Source organism: Palaemon carinicauda, chromosome 12, assembly GCF_036898095.1.
Source record: "Palaemon carinicauda isolate YSFRI2023 chromosome 12, ASM3689809v2, whole genome shotgun sequence".
In the NCBI taxonomy this organism is placed as follows: domain Eukaryota; kingdom Metazoa; phylum Arthropoda; class Malacostraca; order Decapoda; family Palaemonidae; genus Palaemon; species Palaemon carinicauda.
This window is the reverse complement of record NC_090736.1, coordinates 70,472,009-70,482,008: the sequence shown is the minus strand read 5'-3', so window position 1 is coordinate 70,482,008 and position 10,000 is coordinate 70,472,009. Positions and strand designations below refer to the sequence as shown.

At 32.2% G+C, this 10,000-nt stretch overlaps 1 protein-coding gene across 2 annotated transcripts in view; it reads right to left on the bottom strand.

Annotated features, from left to right (window-relative positions):
* Window positions 1–5,842, bottom strand: part of LOC137651263 (neuronal acetylcholine receptor subunit alpha-10-like) — a 274,598-nt gene extending 268,756 nt beyond the window's left edge. The window contains exon 1 of one of the 2 annotated variants that reach the window (XM_068384518.1): window positions 5,706–5,842. The gene's annotated coding sequence lies outside the window, so the exon portion shown is untranslated. Of the gene's footprint in view, window positions 1–5,681 lie in introns of both variants that reach the window. The other variant, XM_068384516.1, reaches the window with a different exon arrangement.
* Window positions 5,843–10,000: the final 4,158 nt, after the last annotated feature.

Here is a 10,000-nt window from a genome sequence, read left to right as displayed (position 1 = left end):
CCTTCAAACACTATATCATTTGTATTATGAAACCAATCCATATTATGGTGTATGTGTGTAGAGAGAGAGAGAGAGAGAGAGAGAGAGAGAGAGAGAGAGAGAGAGAGAGAGAGAAGCAATTAATCGCGTAAAATATCCCACCGTATAAAAATATAAATATAAAATAAAATATGTTTAATATACTTTAAAAGAAAATCTTGCAACGGACAGCTAAACAACGCAAAGTAATAAACCCGAAATCTAAATGGTTAAATGTTAAATAAATGAAACCGAACAAACACGAGATTAACTTTGTGCGATGCATTGCAAATGGAACAATCAGACAAACGGTGTAATTCAAACAACAAACAAAATATATTTATCCGTCGGAAAGAGATGTCAGAATAAATTGTACAATAACGAATAAGTTTCAGGAATTTTCAAATTAATGATGTTTTAAAGAGAATTTTCCTTCATTGTTAGTCGTGAATGATATATGGTGAATTTACTGAATTATTTAACTGGTCATGCTATGGATTTAAAAGCCCTATAGAAATATTGATAAAATTTGTAATTATTTAGTTAAATTCGATATGTAATTATATATCATCCCCATCTCCACATACGAACACACATATGCTATGTACAACGTTTCTTTCCAATAAATTAATAAGATGAAAAATAAACAGCTTTAAGTTTCGAAAGGACAGGTAAATCATTTTATTGTATCTAAGTGCTTTATGATTAATTCATCATGGATTATTTTTACTAATAATTAAACTAAGTAAACTTTGGTTCAACATTTTTACATTAAAAGATAAATTACTCTTTTGAAAACTTTACAGTCAACAGTCCATTTCAGCTGATGTTAAAATGTCGTGAAATGTAATAATTGAATGAGGATGGAATCGACTAATGAAGGAAAGATTGATTAATAAATTAGCATAATTGAAAATAATGAAAAATTAATTAGTGAAAAATTTTTCATCTACTTTGAATAATCCCAAGGATAAAATTTTGAAGGAATAAATGAAAAAAATAGTTTTTATTCTATCTTTCTCCTTCGCCAAAAGCTGTTTTCCCCATTAACTAATAGCTACCACAATTGCTACACAACAATCCGATAAAAAAGAGACACGCATCCGTAGCATGAAAACAAATCAAGACTGGAAATAAGAATGTAGATTTGAGTTTTAATATAATGTATACATCTGAAATAATTTAAACTGTTTTTGAAATAAGACAATGGAAGGAATAATTTCAAAATAATGGTTTCCCTTTTACTATAGAGTTTCAACCTATAGGATGAAAAAAAATATAAATAGATTTATACATAGAAATAAAAAGACATAGATAAATAGGAATGACTTGCGCACTTTCTATTGGAGGGTTCGAGAAGCAGCTGATGAACATTTTGTATAATGTGTGTGAAGGATCTAATATTATAGTCACTAGTACCTAAAGCTTGATTTGTGGTAGTGACTATCAATGTCTTTCACTAAGGTTATCTTCTCTTATGGTAACAGCTTCATGTTGAATATATATATATATATATATATATACATACAGTATATATATATATATATATATATGTATATATATGAATATATATATATATATATATACATATAGTATAGTTAGTAAGAATAAAGACATATGTACAGAACAACCATTCGTAAATCAAAATCATATTTCTTTCATATTTGGTTCTGAACACACACACACACACACACATATATATATATATATATATATGTATATATATATATATATATATACACATACATATATATATGTATATATATATATATATATATACACGTGTGTGTGTGTGTGTAGAAATCACGAAAGCTGACACGTGATGAATATAAAATGTATTATAGCCACGAAAGGAAAGATGAGAAGACTTGATTGGAGTTAGTACTTTCATCCACTCAGGACATTATCAAACTCAACATTGTTGAGTTTGATAATGTCCTGAGTGGATGAAAGTACTAACTCCAATAAAGTCTTTTAATTTTTCCTTTCGGGGCTATAATGTATGTATATATATATATATATATATATATATCAGTTCGAGTATATGTTAGCTATATCAGACAACACCGAAAGATTTCGATAAGAGAGCTTGAAGGAGAAAATAACCAAAAGAATTACTTGTTTTGGGTTAAAACATAGAGAAATGAAGATGGATATGAAATGATTTAGAAAAAGGATAGACTTTATTATAACCTACCGGTGAGTTTGAAGTAGTTTTGCTGCGGTGGAGTGAATTCAAACAAAGGTGAACATGTAAATGTATCTTGCTATACAAGATGTTAATGGAAATATAGTACAAGCAATTTGGAATTGATGGCCAACGATTTGAAAAAAAAAAAGACGCATGGAGGTATTTCATTATAAAAAGAAACTTATATGAAATTTGCAGAAAAGAACATTATTGATAAAGAGAAAGAAAGACTGGAGATTTAAATATCTGAATGAGACTGGCAATTTACCCAGAATGACGATTGGTAAAAGACTTTGAGAGAACAGTTTTCTTTGGAATGAGAAAAAACAGAGCATATTTTAAAGAATAAAAGTAAATAAGAAAAAAAAATACTCCCCCAAAATAAACCATAGAAACCAACTTAATGGTTCTAAGGTCACCAATGATCAACAAAGATCGAATATAAAGAAACATGATCAGCAACCAAGTCACTATCCTCCTACGTTAGGATCAAGGGGAGTAAGACAATAGCTGTTTATGTCCAAGCAGTGCCTATGCACTCCATAAGCCTTCCCTTATAAGCAAAATTTCCCTCACAATAACAAAAAAGATCATGTGTCCGTAAAAATCTATTAAGGGAGAGAGGATTCAACTCCAGTCTACCAAGACTTCAAGAACCTTTTTACAAATTCCTTTCTTTGATTCATGTAGAAATATGGACAAAGTAGGTTACCTTGCCAATCGTGAGATTCGAAAGAAGCTTACAAATATTGCGAGAATGAAAAGGACAGATGATCAATCTTGACATTTATCTTGGGTATTGCCATAGTCTCTGTGCCATGCCACCCTCTGTCTTTGGGTAGAGTTCTCTTGCTTGAGGGTATACTCAGGCCTATAATCTATCTAACTTCTCTTCTTCTGGTTTTTTAAGCTTTTATAGTTTATATATGAATTATTTACTTTAATGTTGTTACTTTTCTTAAGATATTTCAGTTTAATTGATAATTTCTTCGCTTGTAGATTATTCATTTCGTTATTTTATTTTTTCACTGGAGTATTTTCCCTTTTGAAGCCCTTGGGCCTGCAGCATTCTACATTTCCAACTAAGATTGTAGCTTAGCTAATGCATCTATAATAATAATAATAATAATAATAATAATAATAATAATAATAATAATAATAATAATAATAATAATAATAATAGCACTAAAAGCTCTTGTAGGCATACGAACATATGCATCGACTGCCAAGTATAGAACATTAACTGATAAAGTAAAATTTCTGGATAACGAAACAAATTTTCCCTTTCGAATGATTCGGAAAAATGCTTAATTTCTGATACACCCAGATGTTACGATAAGTTTGGTAGAAATGCAAATACACCTGTAACAACTATGACACCGACATCAGAATACCCAAGGTTTGAATAAATTTTGCAGTTACAACTCCCGGGCATGGAAAAGTTAAAGAATATTGGAGATACGTTGTCTTGACAATCGGACACAGATTTTTATTGGTTGTAAAAAAACCAGGACATTCATTCCATATATTGAAGTCTATAATGTATACACTCTTAGCATGATGGCGAAAGGTTAGTTGAAAACTTGTGACAAAAACTAATATTAGAAAGACTTATAGTAGTTGTAACAAATTTTTTTTTGCCTGTTAAAACAATGGAGAGAATTTATTAACCAAGTACAAGAGTATTACCGATACAAAAACAAAATCAAAACTACAAGTTTAAATTGTGGAAAAAAAAAAAAAAAAATATGGGCTTTAGAGTGAGGATTTGAATGAAAAGATAAAGGATTCTGAACAGCGGCCTAACCGACAACTGAATGAGGGAAAGAGGTCAGTCTGTTATCATTTTATGTCATAGTTGCGAGAGTCAACTTATATCATTGCTATGCCGGTTGAGCACTAATTTGTTGCAGAATTTCTCATTTTTGTGAAAACGAAAGGAAGGATATCAGTTAAGAGCAAAGGTATATATTCAATGTTATCAGACGTGTAGGGAAACAATAGAGTATGAGGAGAGTAGACCACTGTCAGGCTTTTACTCAAAGCATAGAAATCTAACAAATATTTTGAGTAGATTTTACGATGTGAAAGAGACCGTTTAGAAACTTACCTATGATGGAAAGTCTTGGATCTCTGTTGAAAATACAACGGCTCCCTCGCTCTTTTCATATATATATATATATATATATATATACAGTATATATATATGTATATATTAACCGATAAATGCATATATATATATATATATATATAAGCTATTGTCAATTGATTCTTTGAAAATACATGTGTTTTTACTGAATAACATTTGTTTGAGTAGAAGAATGTAATGAGTATGCACTTGAGTGAACAAATAGGAAGTCACGAAGAACAGAAAACAGACAGATAAGCAAAATGAAAATTAATGCAAATATTTTTAATTTCCATAATGGCTTCAACAAAAAATAGCTATAGGGAAGAACAGCAAAGGACTTCTAGCCAGTGTGCAGATCTTTAAAGAATATTGTAAAACCTATGATCTCTCTGACCCAGTGTCACTTCAACTGGAGATACTGTAGATGTCCCATGTTATACGAGTAGCAGGTACTAACCCAAAGGACCAGGCAATGAAGACGATAAATTGATTCCCCCTTTGAAATGTACTTTGTGAAAAATGGTAAAAAAGAAAGTCTCCCGGCGGTGGTCTCCATCATAATCGAAGATGGTGGAAAATGGGAAAACCGGCATGATAAATATTTTACCGGAGTAGGCAGAATGCAAGAGAAAATAAAGACATTTTAGAAATGGCAGGAAGTAATAAGTAAAAATGTCTACATGCATAATGATATATGTGTTTAATTGGTAAGTAATCTTTGCAAAAAGTTCTGTAAAATGTGCAATTTTTATGCATATATATACATATAGAAACAACACACACACACACACACACACACACATATATATATATATATATATATGTATATATATATATATATATATGTATATATATATATATATATATATGTATATATACTGGGAATTTTTCCTTAGTGCTATACACACACCCACATATATATTTATATTTTTATGTATATGTATATATATCTATCTATCTATATATATATATATATATATATATATGTATATATATATATATATATATATACATATATACATATACATATATACATAAATAATATATTCGTATTTGTGTGTATTATCTGTCTAACAAATACAAATGTAAATATAAGATTATCTAACTAAGCTGACATATATGTCTTGTGTATATATATATATATATATATATATCCGTGTGTCCAAGTATGTGCATTTTAGTGCCAAATACAGCCACGCTAACATTGTCTGGAAAATACGTTGTTCACAAATCTGCTTAGATCAATCTTGACAGGTCAATCTCTTGCAGCCGACTACCTGCATGATACCATGCCATTGTCCAAAAAATATTTCTAAGTATGAAGAGAACCTTTTGCATTACCTGGAACTTAATTTCGAAACGTACCAAGCCTTAAATCTCTCAATTTCACAAAATAATTGTACTGAAATCGATTTATTCCGCTAGTGTAGGCGATAAAAAGACGGGGAGCGAGACGAGACAGATAGAGAGAGAGAGACGACTAAACTATACCTCTTCGCACTGTGATCAAACGCAAACTGAGGCTGCGAGCTGCAGCTGAGCTGGGCCCAGAGACAGCAGTAGCCGTTCGCCAGTTCTCTCTCTCTCTCTCTCTCTCTCTCTCTCTCTCTCTCTCTCTCTCCCTTGCTCTTGCTCTCTCTCTCTTTCTCTCTTGCTAGACCCTTCACTGCCTACGGTTTTGTTCCGTTCTTTTTCCCCTACTAAGTGGAGTTTTTGTCTGCAGAGCTTCCTTTATCCTATTACCTCAATCTACTACGCATTTGAAAACCTGGGAAGTTTCCAATTTTTTCTTTTCGCGGTTTCACTTTTTTTTTATTTACTTTTGGGAACATTTAAGAAAAATAGGGAATAGCGATTTAGACAAATAAGACTTGGAAAAGAATTTGGTATTTATCGAAACAAATAAAATAACGTCGAGAATTGAGTCGGTATTTTTGAAATCGATTAAAATAGCTACAATAAATGGAACGGGGAAATTGATAAATAAATTTTCGAATTTAATTTTTTATTTTTAAGTATAAAGATGAGAAAATTTTTGAAGACTGAAATGAGTTTTTTTTTCGGGATGAAATAAAGTTTGAGGAAAAAAATAAAATCTGAAAGGATATTCTTGAAGAACATACCTTTTAGAATGGAATGGTATAGTAGTACTCACCAATACGATAATATCAGAATAACAAATATTATTAATAAGAAATATAGTTTTTAGAATGAAATAGCTATTTAAAACTTTTTGAAGAAAGTAGTTTAAAGTGATTGAAGTATTTCTAAATTAGACATTTTTTCTATTACAATGACATATGTACATGTCACAAAAAAATATAATATGTATATTTGAAACAAAGAAAATAAATTCTCAAATTACTACAAATAAGAGATATTATATTTTCAATATTATAACTATATTTTCAATTGAAAAAGATGCCTTTAAAAACTAATAGAATCAAATTTGTTATTCATAAGAGCCTTGAATAAGTATATAAAAAGCAGTCTCATTTGTACAACTAGAAACCGTCGCATATAAAGAAAGACTAAAACAGAAGGAAATAGAATAGAGCAGCATTACTCTAATAAGATCCCAAAGGATGCAGCCAAAAACGCCAGAAACCGAGGGAAGGATAATTCTGTTAAATCTGCCTGTTCTCTTTACCGGCTCACTTTCTGCAGTTCCCCCAGAGCCCTTCACCCCCACCCCCCTCTCCATCTCTTCTCCTTTCCTTTCCTCCCTTCTATCCTTTTCTTCTCGCCCTATGAAGTTTTTGGACCTAGGATTGATCTATGGTTCTGGAACTGTGATTTTTTTACTCTGAACTTATAGTTCTGGGTTACGATGTTCTGGGCAGGTTTTGGACTCTTGTGATATTTTGAACATTGGAATTTTAAACTCTGAGGTTTTGAATGTTAGGTTTTGAACTGCGATGTTTTGCATAGTGGTGTTCTGCACTCTAAGGTTTTGGACTGTGAGGTTCTCTACTTTGGTGTTATGGGCTGAGATTTTGTAAACTCTGAGGTCCTGGAGAATGAACTTCTGGATTCTTTAGTTCTGCACTGTGAAATTCTGGAGTTTTAGGTTGAATTTGAACTGCAATGTTTTAGTCTGTGAGGCGCTCTATTTTGAGGGTTTAGATCATGGGGTTCTGTATCGTGAGATTCCAGAGTTCAAGGTTAGTTCAGGACTGCGAGGTTTTTAGCTGTTAAATTTTGAATTGTGCGTTTTTTAATTCAAAAGCTCTAAACTCCGAGATTCCAGTTTATGAAGTTTTTGACTTTTGAGGCTTTAAGTTTTGTAAGCACAATGAGAACTCACTGGTTAAGCTTCCCTGCTTGTAAGTGTTCCCTTTGGTGTGTGGTCTTTGAATCCCTTCTTGACTGATTAAAATCTAGTTGTCTTTCTATTCGGTCTAATATGATCTTTATAAATATTTCTTATATTATAAAGATCTGTTAACAGATTAGAACGACACACTTTTAGCACCTCGAGAAAGGATGGCAGGTTCATCCTTGCCAAGATTCTTTGGCAGGAGGCAATATACAATATTGTGCTAGCGTATTTTCAGATTTATTTCAGAATCATATCTTCTGAAAGCTATTTAACTTTTATTAGGACATCTCCGTTTTTAAGGTTTCGAATGGAATTCCCTTTTAATCTTTATTGATAACAAAATATATCGGCGCCATTGACCTTCGATGTCAGGATACCAGAAAACTCAAAATAAATTAATGAATCGTCTTCTATTTCGGGTATCTTTAAGTGTTTGGTTTTGGAATCTATAGTTAGGATGCAATACACGAAAATTATATCGAAAATCAATGTAAACCAAGTGAAAGTATTTGAGGATTATAGCAGGAATCCATAAATGGAAACGTTGTAGCAGCATATTGGAAACGTCCCTGATGCGCGATCTGCTGGACAGGCTCGAGATCCGTTCGCGCTCGATAGTTTTTTGGTAGTGTCTGCAACCTCACCATCCTTGTGCGTTAGGGATGGGGATTGACGGAGCCTATAAGTCTACCTGCTGAGTCATCAGCAGCCATTGTCTGGCCCTCTCTGGTCCTAGCTTGTTTCTGCCATGCATGAGTGACCTTTAAACCTTCAAGAGGAAGATCAAAAGACAAGAAGCTCTCCCACAGATTAAAATTGTATAAAAACTAAACTTGTATCAAAGAGAAAATAATTATTGGATCTTCGATAGAGCAATATTATAGATGCAATGATAGACTTTGTTCTAGTTAATGCAGTAAAACTAAATGTATATAAAGGGAATAGAAACTTATGTATACCTTCCATATTCATATTCAACTTGACAACATAAAAAAGAACTGAAAACAAAAATAAATATGATATTCAATAAAGCAATATAAAAAGATAATCTAAAAATAGTCTAAGTATCAGTTTCGTAACTTCTTTGGATAAATAATGTAAAACGTAATATGCCAGCTACGCGGTGCAGAGACCTGGATTCTACACTAACACTGTGCCAAGCAACTGGAACCTTTTCTTATTTCCTGTCTGCAAAATATTCTAGTGCTCACCTGGAAAGATTGGATTCCAGTCACCGCGGTTCTGGAACAAACAGGATACCCAGTCATGGAATTCATGTCACCAAATGCAAACTAAACAGACTTGGTCACGTGATCTGTATACTTAACAAACGGATCCAAAAGCAAATTTAAACTACAAAACTGTTACTGAAGGTCTTGTGGTAGGAAAATTCTTTGAAAGAGTTTTTCAAAATGTTTCTCACAGATATTTGATACCCAGCATATCATCATAAATACCAGTGCTGAATAAATAAGTTCAGTTGTTTTAAATTTTATGAAAAAAAGCCTTACTTGAAGGGAACCAGCACTCAAATTAGATAAACCTATATATATATATATATATATAATTGTATATATATATATATATATACATATATATATACATATATATATATATATATATGTGTGTGTATATATATATATATATATATATATGTATATATATATATGTATATATATACAGAGAGAGAGAGAGAGAGAGAGAGAGAGAGAGAAAGGGGTAGTAGGTTGGCCAGGGCGCCAGCCAACCGTTGAGATACTACCGTTGGAGTGTTATGGTGTACTTTAACCTGCCATACAGTACTACATTGTATCCTTCTCTATGGTTACGTTTATTCCCTTTGCCTACACACACAAACACACACACACACACACACACACACACCGAATAGTCTGACATATTCTTTACATATTCTCCTCTGTCCTCATACACCTGACAACACTGAGAATACCAAATATATTTTCAACAGAGGGGTTACTGAGCTGTAATTGTTCAGTGGCCACTTTCCTCTTGGTAAGGGTAGAAGAGATACTTTAGGTATGGTAAGCAGCTATTCTAGGGTGACACACTCCAAAATCAAACCATTGTTTTCTAGCCCTTGGTAGTGACATAGCCTCTGTACTATGGTCTTCCACTGTCTTCGGTTAGAGTTCTCTTGCTTGACGGTACACTCCGGCACGCTATTCCATCTTATATTTCTTCGTTGTCTTTGGTTAAAGTTTTAATAGTTTATATAGGAGATATTCATCTTAATGTTACTGTTCTTGATATATTTTTTTTTCCTTGTTTCCATTCCTCATTCGGCTATTTTCCTTGTTGGAGCCCCGGGCTTATAGCA